Below are 9,978 nucleotides of genomic sequence, written 5' to 3'. Positions count from 1 at the left end.
GAAGTGGACTCCGCTCCCACCTATGTTGCCGCCATCTTCCGCATTTGTCCAGTACCATTCTTTTTTGATTGCTATGCATACCTTTGTGGTATGGTTTAAAACCAAGGAGCATGATATGTCTATCTTTGTTTTTCTTTCTCAGGATTGCCTTGGCTAATTAGGGGTCTATGGTGATCTAATGTAAAATTAAGGATTCTTTGTTCTAGTTCTGTGAAAAAAAAGTCATTTGCATTTTGATAGGCATTGTATAGAATCTGTGTATTGCTTTGGGTAATACGAGCATTTTAACACTATTAATTCTTTCTATCTATGGTAAATCTTTCTGTGTGATATTTAATTTATTTCCTCAATATCTCACAGTTTTCAGAGTATAATTTTTTCACTTCTTTAGTTAAATTTGTTCCTAGGTATTTTATTCTTTTTGATGAAATTTTAAATGAAATTGGTTTTTTTCTTTTTTTAAAAATTTTTATTGTTATTCAGTTACAGTTGTTTGCCTTTTCTCCCCATAAAAATATGGAACGCTTCACGAATTTGCGTATCCTCCTTGCGCAGGGGCCATGCTAGTCTTCTCTGTATCGTTCCAGTGTTAGTGTATGTGCTGCCAAAGTGAGCACATGAAGTTGTTTTATCAGTTCCTCCTTCTAACAGTCCATTTTATACAGTGTGTGTAAAACCAACAGATGTCTTTACATTAACTTTGTGTCCTGAAACATTTGTATCCTGGGAAACTCTTTAGCTCCCCTTTAATTCTTAATAATAACCTTACTGGGTGAGGTATTTTAAGTTGTATATTAATTTCCTGTACTTTCATTATATTCCGCCACTCTCTTCGGGTCTGAAAAGTCTCTGCTGAGAAATCAACTGATTAACTCATGGGGTTTCTCATGCATGCAATTAGCTGTTTTCTTACTGCTGCCTTGAAAAACATTCTTTTTCTTTTTAAAATTTTAGCATTTTGATTAGACATGTTTTGATGCAGATCTCTTTGGATTTATCTTCATTTGGGCTCTAATAGTTCCCTAGAGTTGGCAGTTGCCTTGCAGTTAGTAAATGGATTTTTTCACATATAGTCTCGGTGCTCTTTAAAACGCTGTTCTATTGTTGTGCTTCAAGGCCGGAAAGCCTTCATACAACCCCTTTGTGATAGATATCCTTTCCTACTGTAGGTTGGCCCTTCTCCATGGAGTCACTCTCTCATTTCTTGTGCAGGAGCAGTTCAATCTATCTTCAGTTGTTTTTCAGGAGGAACAGCTCTATATGTAGGTACGTGTTTTGTGTGGACATGAGAAAAGTTGAGTTCTGGGTCTTTCTCCCCTGCCGTATTGGACCTGACCTCTTTTTGTGTTTCTTTGAGCATCAGTGTTCTTCATCATGTTTCCCAAGAACAAAGACATTTTACATTTATTTTTCATTAGATTTAATTCATTGGTGCTAACTCTTACTGTGAATAATAGGAAATATAGTAAAATTCTATTTCCTAAAGAATCTCAGTTTGTGTCTGTTTTCTCAGTAATACATTTTTAATAGCAATTCAATAGTGAGCCAAATAATTCCTTTGGTATTAGAAACATTTTATTTGTCAATTTAGAGGAAAAAATATAGATTCTCCCCTGACCCATGAATTTATATTTTCTGCCACATAGTCTGCCTCCACCTTGTAGCCTGACCTATAAAAACATTATATTATTATTTCTAAACACACCTGAAGATTTTAAAAAATAGATTTCTGGACAACAAACACTGCTGTCTGGATTAAGTTCCGCTGGCATGACTCTGCGGACGCCTGCCCAGCTGACAAGGTGGGAATTTAATTTTTGCCTAAATGGAACCTTAGGTAGAATTGAATCTCTGAAAACTTCAGAGGTAAAAAGCTGGTGATAATTTTATTCAGGTGGACGATGTTTTAAATCCCAACAAATGAAGAGTAGAATGTAAGGAATTTAAAGGGTAGCTTGTTCTCAGTGCAGGCATTACAGTCAGGAAGCATGGCACTCCTCCAACACGGATCTTTATTGTTGGGAAAAACTACCGATTTTCTTAGAAATGTTCTTTTTGCAGTTTGACAGAAGAATGCTACAGAATAGGAGTTTGTAAACAGAAGTACAGAAGTCAGTTGAACTTTCCTTTTTAGAATACCATCTATCTCATCACCACCATGGCTAAATCATTCCTTTAATACTGAGTGTTTTTTTTTATTACTGTTGAATTCCAATAGTAAGGCATCTAAATATGAGATAGGTAAAAATAAAGTAAAGGTGATTTATTTTCTTTCCTTCTTTACTTTTTTTTCAGTTTAAATATAAACTGTTTCAAGGAATAAAAAACAACTCTCCCTCTAACATGCATGGTTTATTGTACCAACGAGGTGGTCAAAGTGCTGGTTCTAACATCATAGTAAATAAAGCAAAACTAGGTAAATGAATGGGGTTGAAAAACTTAGAAAGTTTGTGCTGAGCTTACCTGTTTATTTGTATGTGCACAGTGGAAAATTAATAAAGATATGTTTGATGCCCAAGATTTCTATTATTTTGAAATGCTGTAATGTAGGTAAGTACACAGGAGGATATTTTAAAACATCATTACTGGAATATCTTGTCTTTTTAGGAAATAAATTCAGATTTATTTGTTTCATTAATGAGAAACATAATCTCATTTAAGATTGTTCAAAGCATACTCCAATGATAGGGCATATAGAGCAGTTTTGCTCCACAGAAATTTAATTCTACCTCATAAAGTAAACACTACTTAAAATGCAATCATTCTAAAATTTCTTAGCAAATAGTTTCCCTAAGCATTGGCCGAATTTCTTCATAAATGCATTTAAGTTACCAAGTTTATTAAGACTTCAGGCAATTTGTTGCCAAGAAGAAAACCCACTAAGAAAACAAACAATGAGAGTTGTGTTTTTAAATAAATTTGGGTTTGCTTAGGCTGTTTAAAAATTGTTTGGAAGAATTCAAACATTGTTCAAGCTTTGAGAGTGATGATTTGTGTCAGAGCGCCCCCTCTTATGAGCTTTCAACTGAATTACAGTCTTTGGACCGGAAAATAATTATTTTCATAATCGCTGCATTAACCATTTCTTTTATGATGGCTGGGCTTTAATAAGTAAAAAGTAAAACTCAGCCTGAATACTTAATATTTTTCTATAAAAACTATTTGGAAAAAATAAATGTAAAATAAATTGCAATCCCTGATGAAGTAATTTTTATTGTCAATCTGGCTTCACATGCCAAAAGACTATACATCATCTACCAGTGAACTATGGAATATTTCCCAGAGAAAACAAACACTGCATTCCTTTGTGGTATTTCTGTGTGCCTGGTTATAGTGAATACAAAATACTAATCGCTTAAAATTTCAGTCTGTAGAGATAATTAATGTTGTATGAAAATTAAAGAGGAGAGGGAAAGGTGCAGGATTTCTTATCCAAAATTGACCCTGAACCAATTATAAAACATGGAAAATGTTGAATAATGTCAAAGGGTCACATATCTAGAAAATATTTTGAGAAATCAACTGGTGCTACAGCCTTTAAAATGACTGATTTTTAACTTCCTGACTTTGCGTGTCAGCTGCGTGGATCCCTACATTATTTTTAAAGATTAAATCAGCCAAAAAGAAATTGTATCATCCTTCGACCACCCATTCTATCTCCAAACTCTAAAAACTCTTCCTTACTGTATGTTTAACCCAAATCTGTCAGGTAGCATATTTTTCCCATTTATTCTCATTATGGAAACTAGCTAATTACTATAATCAATTAGCTAACACTGTATTTTTTAAAGCTATTATGAAACCACTTTTTAATCACCTCGCTTCCAAACTAAATAATCCCAATTCCTTTAACCTATCCTCAAAAGTTCCATTTTATACTCTTTAATCATCTCTGTGGCTCTTCTTTAGATTCCCCACAAATTCCCAATTTCCCTAAGAGGCTTTGGAACCCAAAACTCAGTAATAATTTGTCTCTCTTTCATCTGTTGTCGTGTGGTGGGAGTTGTGGGTTTGGCTTGTACTATAACCAAGATTGTAGACAACTTAAGGGTAAACAGTTTCTTTGTTTAAGAAGCATTTTTTTGCTGATCATAATTTCCTACAGAATTATGTATATAATGGATGCTTACCCATTCATTTTAAATTTTATCTTGTTTAATTTCCTGTTTTAGTCTCACTTCCATTGAGTAGAGAAGAACCAATTTTTGGCCCTTATGTTACATAAGTTTATTGAGACACTTCAGCCCTGTTTCTTATTTTTGATTTTTCATAAAAAAGTCAAAGACTCTCCATTCCATTTAGAAGTCTCTTGACAGAGGTTCTATATAATGTGACAACTATCAATCATGACTTTAAGTTTTATATTTGTCTTTGAGTTTATAAAAAAGGAAAGATGTACTTGTTATTAAATATTCGTCATCTTCTTTTTAAAATGGAAATGCATGATCTTATCAAATGAAACTACAATATAGACATTTGAATGGGGAGAAATCCCCAAATCAGTTCATTGATTTCTCTTTGAATTAAGTGTGTTTGTACTAAAACCGACTAGTTGGAACACATGGCAAAACCAGCACAAGCCTGGAAGTAGCATTTATTAATGTTTGCTAAAGGGCTAAAGGAAAATAAGCAGCCTATTGAGCATGGAATCTAGACTCTCTGTAATAATGATAAATCATAGAAAATATGCATTATGAGTTCCGTAATGAATTTACCCTAGGAGGAACTTTGGGAAGATTGATTAAAATATTGGCTTATGGTAAAGACATAGAAATAATAAATACTTCATATAGCTTAAATTATTTATTAAAAGTACTTTCAAAATTTATATTCATAAAAGAAGTTGTAGATTTTGAATTTTTCATTAAAAACTTATGTATTGAGTTCCTGTGATATGGCAGGGACAGTTCTAGATTATGGAGATAGAGCAATAAACAAACAGACAAAAATCTCTGCCTTCATGAAAGTTTAATTTTATTTATTTACATATTTATATATAAATTTATTAGTAGGTTACATATGCCAAAGATAGAGAAATAAGCAAAGCAAGTAGGAGGAGCTGGAAATGTCAGTATGGGTAGGTTGCTTTTACATAGGGAAGTCGGGAAAGATCTCTCTGATATGACGCCATATTAGCAGAGACCTGAAGGAAGTAAGGGAGTGAATCTTTTTGAGTCCTGGACAAAGACAATTTCTAGCACAAGAAATAGTAAATGCATAAACTATGATGGTAGGGATATTCAAGACATTCAAGAACCATCAAGGAAGCCACCATCACTGCAGAACAGTCACCAAGAGAGAGTATTTGAGAGCAGAATTATTGTGGGAGCACAGTGAGGTCATGCAGGGTCTTCTAAGCTCATGGTCATGACTTTGACTTATACTCTCAATGAGATGAAAGCCATGTGGGACTGAGTCAAAGATTGATATAATGGATCTTTACTTTTTAAATAACTCCTTTGGCAACTGTTTGGTTCACAGACTACAGAGCAGAGAGGTGTACAAGTATTAAGATCAGTTACAAATCTATTGCAACAGTTTAGACAAATGAGGATGCTCCAGACTGCGTTGACAACAGCAGAGGAAGTAAGAAGTTGTCAGAATCTGGATATGCCTCAAAGAAAGAGTTGACAGATTAAGCAAAACAAAAAAATGTTTTAATAGAGTAAGTAAAGGTGTAATATGAGCCAGGCTTGAGAATAGCAGAATCAAGGATTATTATAGTTTGGGGCTTGATCAATGTTTTGTCGGTTTCAGCCTATTGATGGTAGTGCTCTCAGCTGAATGTCTGAAGCACTGGCCTGGCCCATATACTCACAGCGAGTCTCCACACGTGTTTCCCCCACCAGAGCCGGCCCTTGTGCTTCTTACTGTGACCACAAGATGAACTTCAACAGGGAACTGAACAACAAAATACATTACTCATAGGTCCTGGAGGGTACACTGAATGCCCGAGGACCACAGAGCAATCTCAGCAGTGGGAGTGAGGAGGAAGGACCTGGGGCTCTGCCTTTATTAGGGTATGAGGGTAGGAAGTCTGGGGTTTGTCGAGTTGGTAATTATTGGCTAATTTGAAGCATAAGAACAAGAATTAGAGCATGAGAGAGTGGAGGCAAGGTCACACAAGCAGTCAGTTATTTCGGTCACCTGGGGTTTTCTGAAAGGGCAACTTTACGGGTTGAGGGCAGACTTTTTGGTTGTTTTACTAGCAGCTGTGTCATACAGCTGGAAATACATTTATTTGATAGGTGTCTTTTGAAGGGAATGTCTTGGTAATCAAGAGCTTAATGTCAGGCACTTACACCACAACCAACTAAAAGGGTGACAGCAATACAATAATTGTCATAGGAAAGGCTGGGTGAAGATCAGTTCTTTTCTTTTGAAACTCAGTTGTGTGTATCCATATTTATTTACTCAGTTCCATTGGTCCACCTGACTATTCTTCTGCCAGCACTACACAGTTTTGATTGATGTAGCCATAAATAAGTCTTAACATTGAGTATTGTGACTTCTCCAACCGTACTGTTCTTTCCCAAAAAATTTAAAATAGTTTTTGTCATTCCATATCCATTTTAGAAACATCTTGCCTATATCTTCAAAAAATCCTGTTGGAATTGTGAGAGCAATTGCATTAAAACTATAAATCTTTTGGGGGAGTTTTATCATCTTATGATACAAATTGGTATCTGACCCCTTCTATTCTATTTTTTAGAAGATTTTATATAAACTCAGTATTATTCTTTATTTAAAAACTTTGTATGATTATGTTTTAAAAGGTCATGGTGGGAGAATGCATTGAGGAAGTGTACAAGTAAGACAGAATTAGGGAGGAAGCCTTAGAAGTTACTTTCCTGAGACATAAAGCTGTCTTGGACAAGTAGCTAATAATAAGGATGGAAAGAGAAAATTATGTGTATATGATACTTGGAATGCAAGCTGGTACATGGTAGACAATCGACCAATGTTAATTTCTTCTCTATTTTTCCTTAGTATAATTTTCCTAGAATATTTATAAATAAATCAGACTAATCCTCTAAATTACAGGTTGGCAAACTATAGCCTGTGGGTTGCTTGCATGTTTTTGTAAATAAAGTTTTATTAAGACACAATCATGTCCATTTTATGCTCATTGCCTATGGCTCCTTTGGCACTACAATAGCAGAGTTGAGTACTTGCAACAGGTACCATACGACCTAGGAGCCTACAATAATTATTATCCAGTTCTCCCTGAAAAATAAATACCAACCCTGCTGCAGATAAGTCTAAGTATGTGAATGGTATACTGTTGGTAATTTATATGCAGGGGCATTTAGCAAAACATTTGCTTAAGAATGAAAGCCAATATCCTTGCAGTTTCTCTCAATGACCTCTGCCACCCCTTATCTCACTCCCACCCTGGCCCTAATATCTCTCTGACCTCATGACTAATTCTTCTGGCATCATTCACTCCATCTCAGCTTCCTTGCTCTTCTATAAAGGTCCAGACACTTTTCCTTTTGGGGATCTTTCTCTGAAGATTTCCTCTGGCTGGAATTTTCCTTCATATGTCACGTGTTCCCATGACTCTTCCCTCATTTCTTTCAATTCTCTATTCAAACTGCCTTCCTCATTTCTTCATGAGGTCTACCCTGACCACCCTATTTTTATTTGATTTAGGAAATTCTATTATCTAAAACTTTAAGAATTCCTAAGTCTCTAAATCATTTGAGGTTTAACAAACCCTTTAAAACTAAAATAAAAATGCTATGTATATGTATGCCTAGACTTCATCATCTCCCAGCATAAATATAACCATTTTAAATTGTTTAAAATCCCCCTTTGCTGCACGAAGCCTAAATTCTTCAAGTACTATGCAACTGCTAACATATGAGTTGATGCAAGTGAGAAAACAAGTCATGGTCTTGAATTTTTTCTAGTCATTATATCTGTAACTCTTCTATTGGCAACTCTAAAATGTGAATTGTATTAGTACTAAAGAAAAAAAAAGTTTAGGACAAAAAGGCTGAAGGCGTCGATGATATATTTTTGTACCAAAAAAACTATTCTTTCATACAACGCCTGACACATAGTTGGCTAGCCGTAACAATTAGCTTTACTCCACAAAACTTACCACATTGGAAAAAGTAGCATTTCCATCCCCACCTCCTCCCTGAATGCGACACAAGCATTATCTCCTTTAGCTAAGTATCAGTCTCATACCGTGAAGTGTAGAAATGACCATAATGATTCTATCTGAGAATGCCAGCTGAAGGGTGACAAGATGGGAGAAAGGAAGATTTCAGAAAAGTAAATCATTCTTTTATCATCTCATTTTGAACGTAAAGTTCAAGAGGCCATTGTTAATATTTTCTCGTTTCACCAAATTACCTGTTACAATGGCAGCCTTAAAAAATGATAGAGTGAAAGGTTTTGCTTTCATGAAGGCATCACTTTTCCTATAACCTAGTTTATTTTGTTTAAATTATGCCTTAAAATACTCAAAAAACCCCCAAAAGATCTTGACCTATTGAAGAAAGAGAAACACTGGGATACCCACAGACCAACGATTTTCAACCTGTGTGCTGTAAGAATTTTTAAAACATGCAATACCTGACTATTTAGTCAGGGGGCACTGACCTCTTTTCCATTAGATTGTCAAATTTTAAAAAATGACAACAGCCAACACAATAGCCTTATAGTGTAAATGAATCAAAATTACACCAATTTTTTTGTCAGATCAGGAAAAAAATGTAATATATTTTTTGGTGTGCTGTGAAATTTTAGTAATTAGTTTATGTGTGCCATGAGATGAAAAAGGTTGAAAATTGCTGCCTTAGACAAGCCAGATTGTAAAACATAGAATATAGGGAATACTTTTCTTCGGTTAGTCTATGTAAACTAACTTGTACTTCTTGGTAGAGAAAATGCAAACCAGAAAACAAAAAATAGTGAAGCTGGTTGCTAAAGAAACCATGTCCTGATTGGAAAAGAGCCAGTCATGGGCTTTGATATCATTGAAGGAAGCCAGTCCATAGTCCTGTTTTGCCTCTCATCTGCTTGGAAACAAGGAGCAAAATCAGAGAAAGACTGGAAAGATATTATTTAAAGCAGACCACCGAAGAAGCAGAAAATATGCAACAGGCAGTCAAATAATCTTGAAGATTTGCATGGATAGGTAAAATATTATGATAAAATCTCAAACTAATAAGCACATTGCAGTTGACAAACATTTCGTTGTTCTCTCTCATTCCTGCAGCTCCACAGTTACTAACTTCATAAACAACCTTGCAGTGTTTCGTCTCTGAACCCACGCCCTACCCGGTCTCTTTCAGAGTGAGATCACTTTTTTCTTTCTAATATTTTTCACATTTTCCTCCTTCCTTTCCATTCCCACTTCTATTTATCATACTCCAGAGCTTCATCAATTCACATGTGTATTTTGGCAACAGATTGCTAGCTGGTTTTCTTGATCCCAGTGCACTGTCTGCCCCAACTGTAATCTCTCTTCTATTTCCATTAGAGTTAAATTAAGTTACATAACATATATGAAGCTTTTAGCACAGTGCCTGAATTAAATATGTTACTTATTTTTATTATTTAGTTTAGCAAACGTATCAAATAGCGTTTCTTGTAATAGGACCAGTCACCCTTGCTTATATTGTATCCATATAGGCATATGCGTGTGTGTGTGTGTGTGTGTGTGTATATGTGGGCAGAGGGGGGACAGAGAATGGGGGGAGGGAGAAAGAGAAACTTCTAAATAGAAATCCACTGATTAGCTTCAAGGAGTTTGAAATTTATGCATTCATATATGTACACATAAATGTATATATACAAAATGTGTATATATACACAAAATGTGTGCATATATACATTTTCACTTATACGCTTGAATGGCTCCAAAACCTAACACTAGCCACAGCTGCAGTTTCAGACTCTAACTAGAACTTCTAGTTGCAACTCTAGTGTTAGAGCCCATCCTGCATCTCAGCAGCAACC

At 35.2% G+C, this 9,978-nt stretch overlaps 1 non-coding gene across 1 annotated transcript; it reads right to left on the bottom strand.

Annotated features, from left to right (window-relative positions):
- Window positions 1–510: 510 nt before the first annotated feature.
- Window positions 511–617, bottom strand: LOC112309453 (U6 spliceosomal RNA). The gene has a single exon (XR_002975248.1). It is a non-coding gene; the product is annotated as a U6 spliceosomal RNA (small nuclear RNA).
- Window positions 618–9,978: the final 9,361 nt, after the last annotated feature.

The sequence above is a fragment of the Desmodus rotundus genome, chromosome 3, assembly GCF_022682495.2.
Source record: "Desmodus rotundus isolate HL8 chromosome 3, HLdesRot8A.1, whole genome shotgun sequence".
NCBI classification, from domain to species: domain Eukaryota; kingdom Metazoa; phylum Chordata; class Mammalia; order Chiroptera; family Phyllostomidae; genus Desmodus; species Desmodus rotundus.
This window is presented reverse-complemented; position numbering and strand designations above follow the sequence as displayed.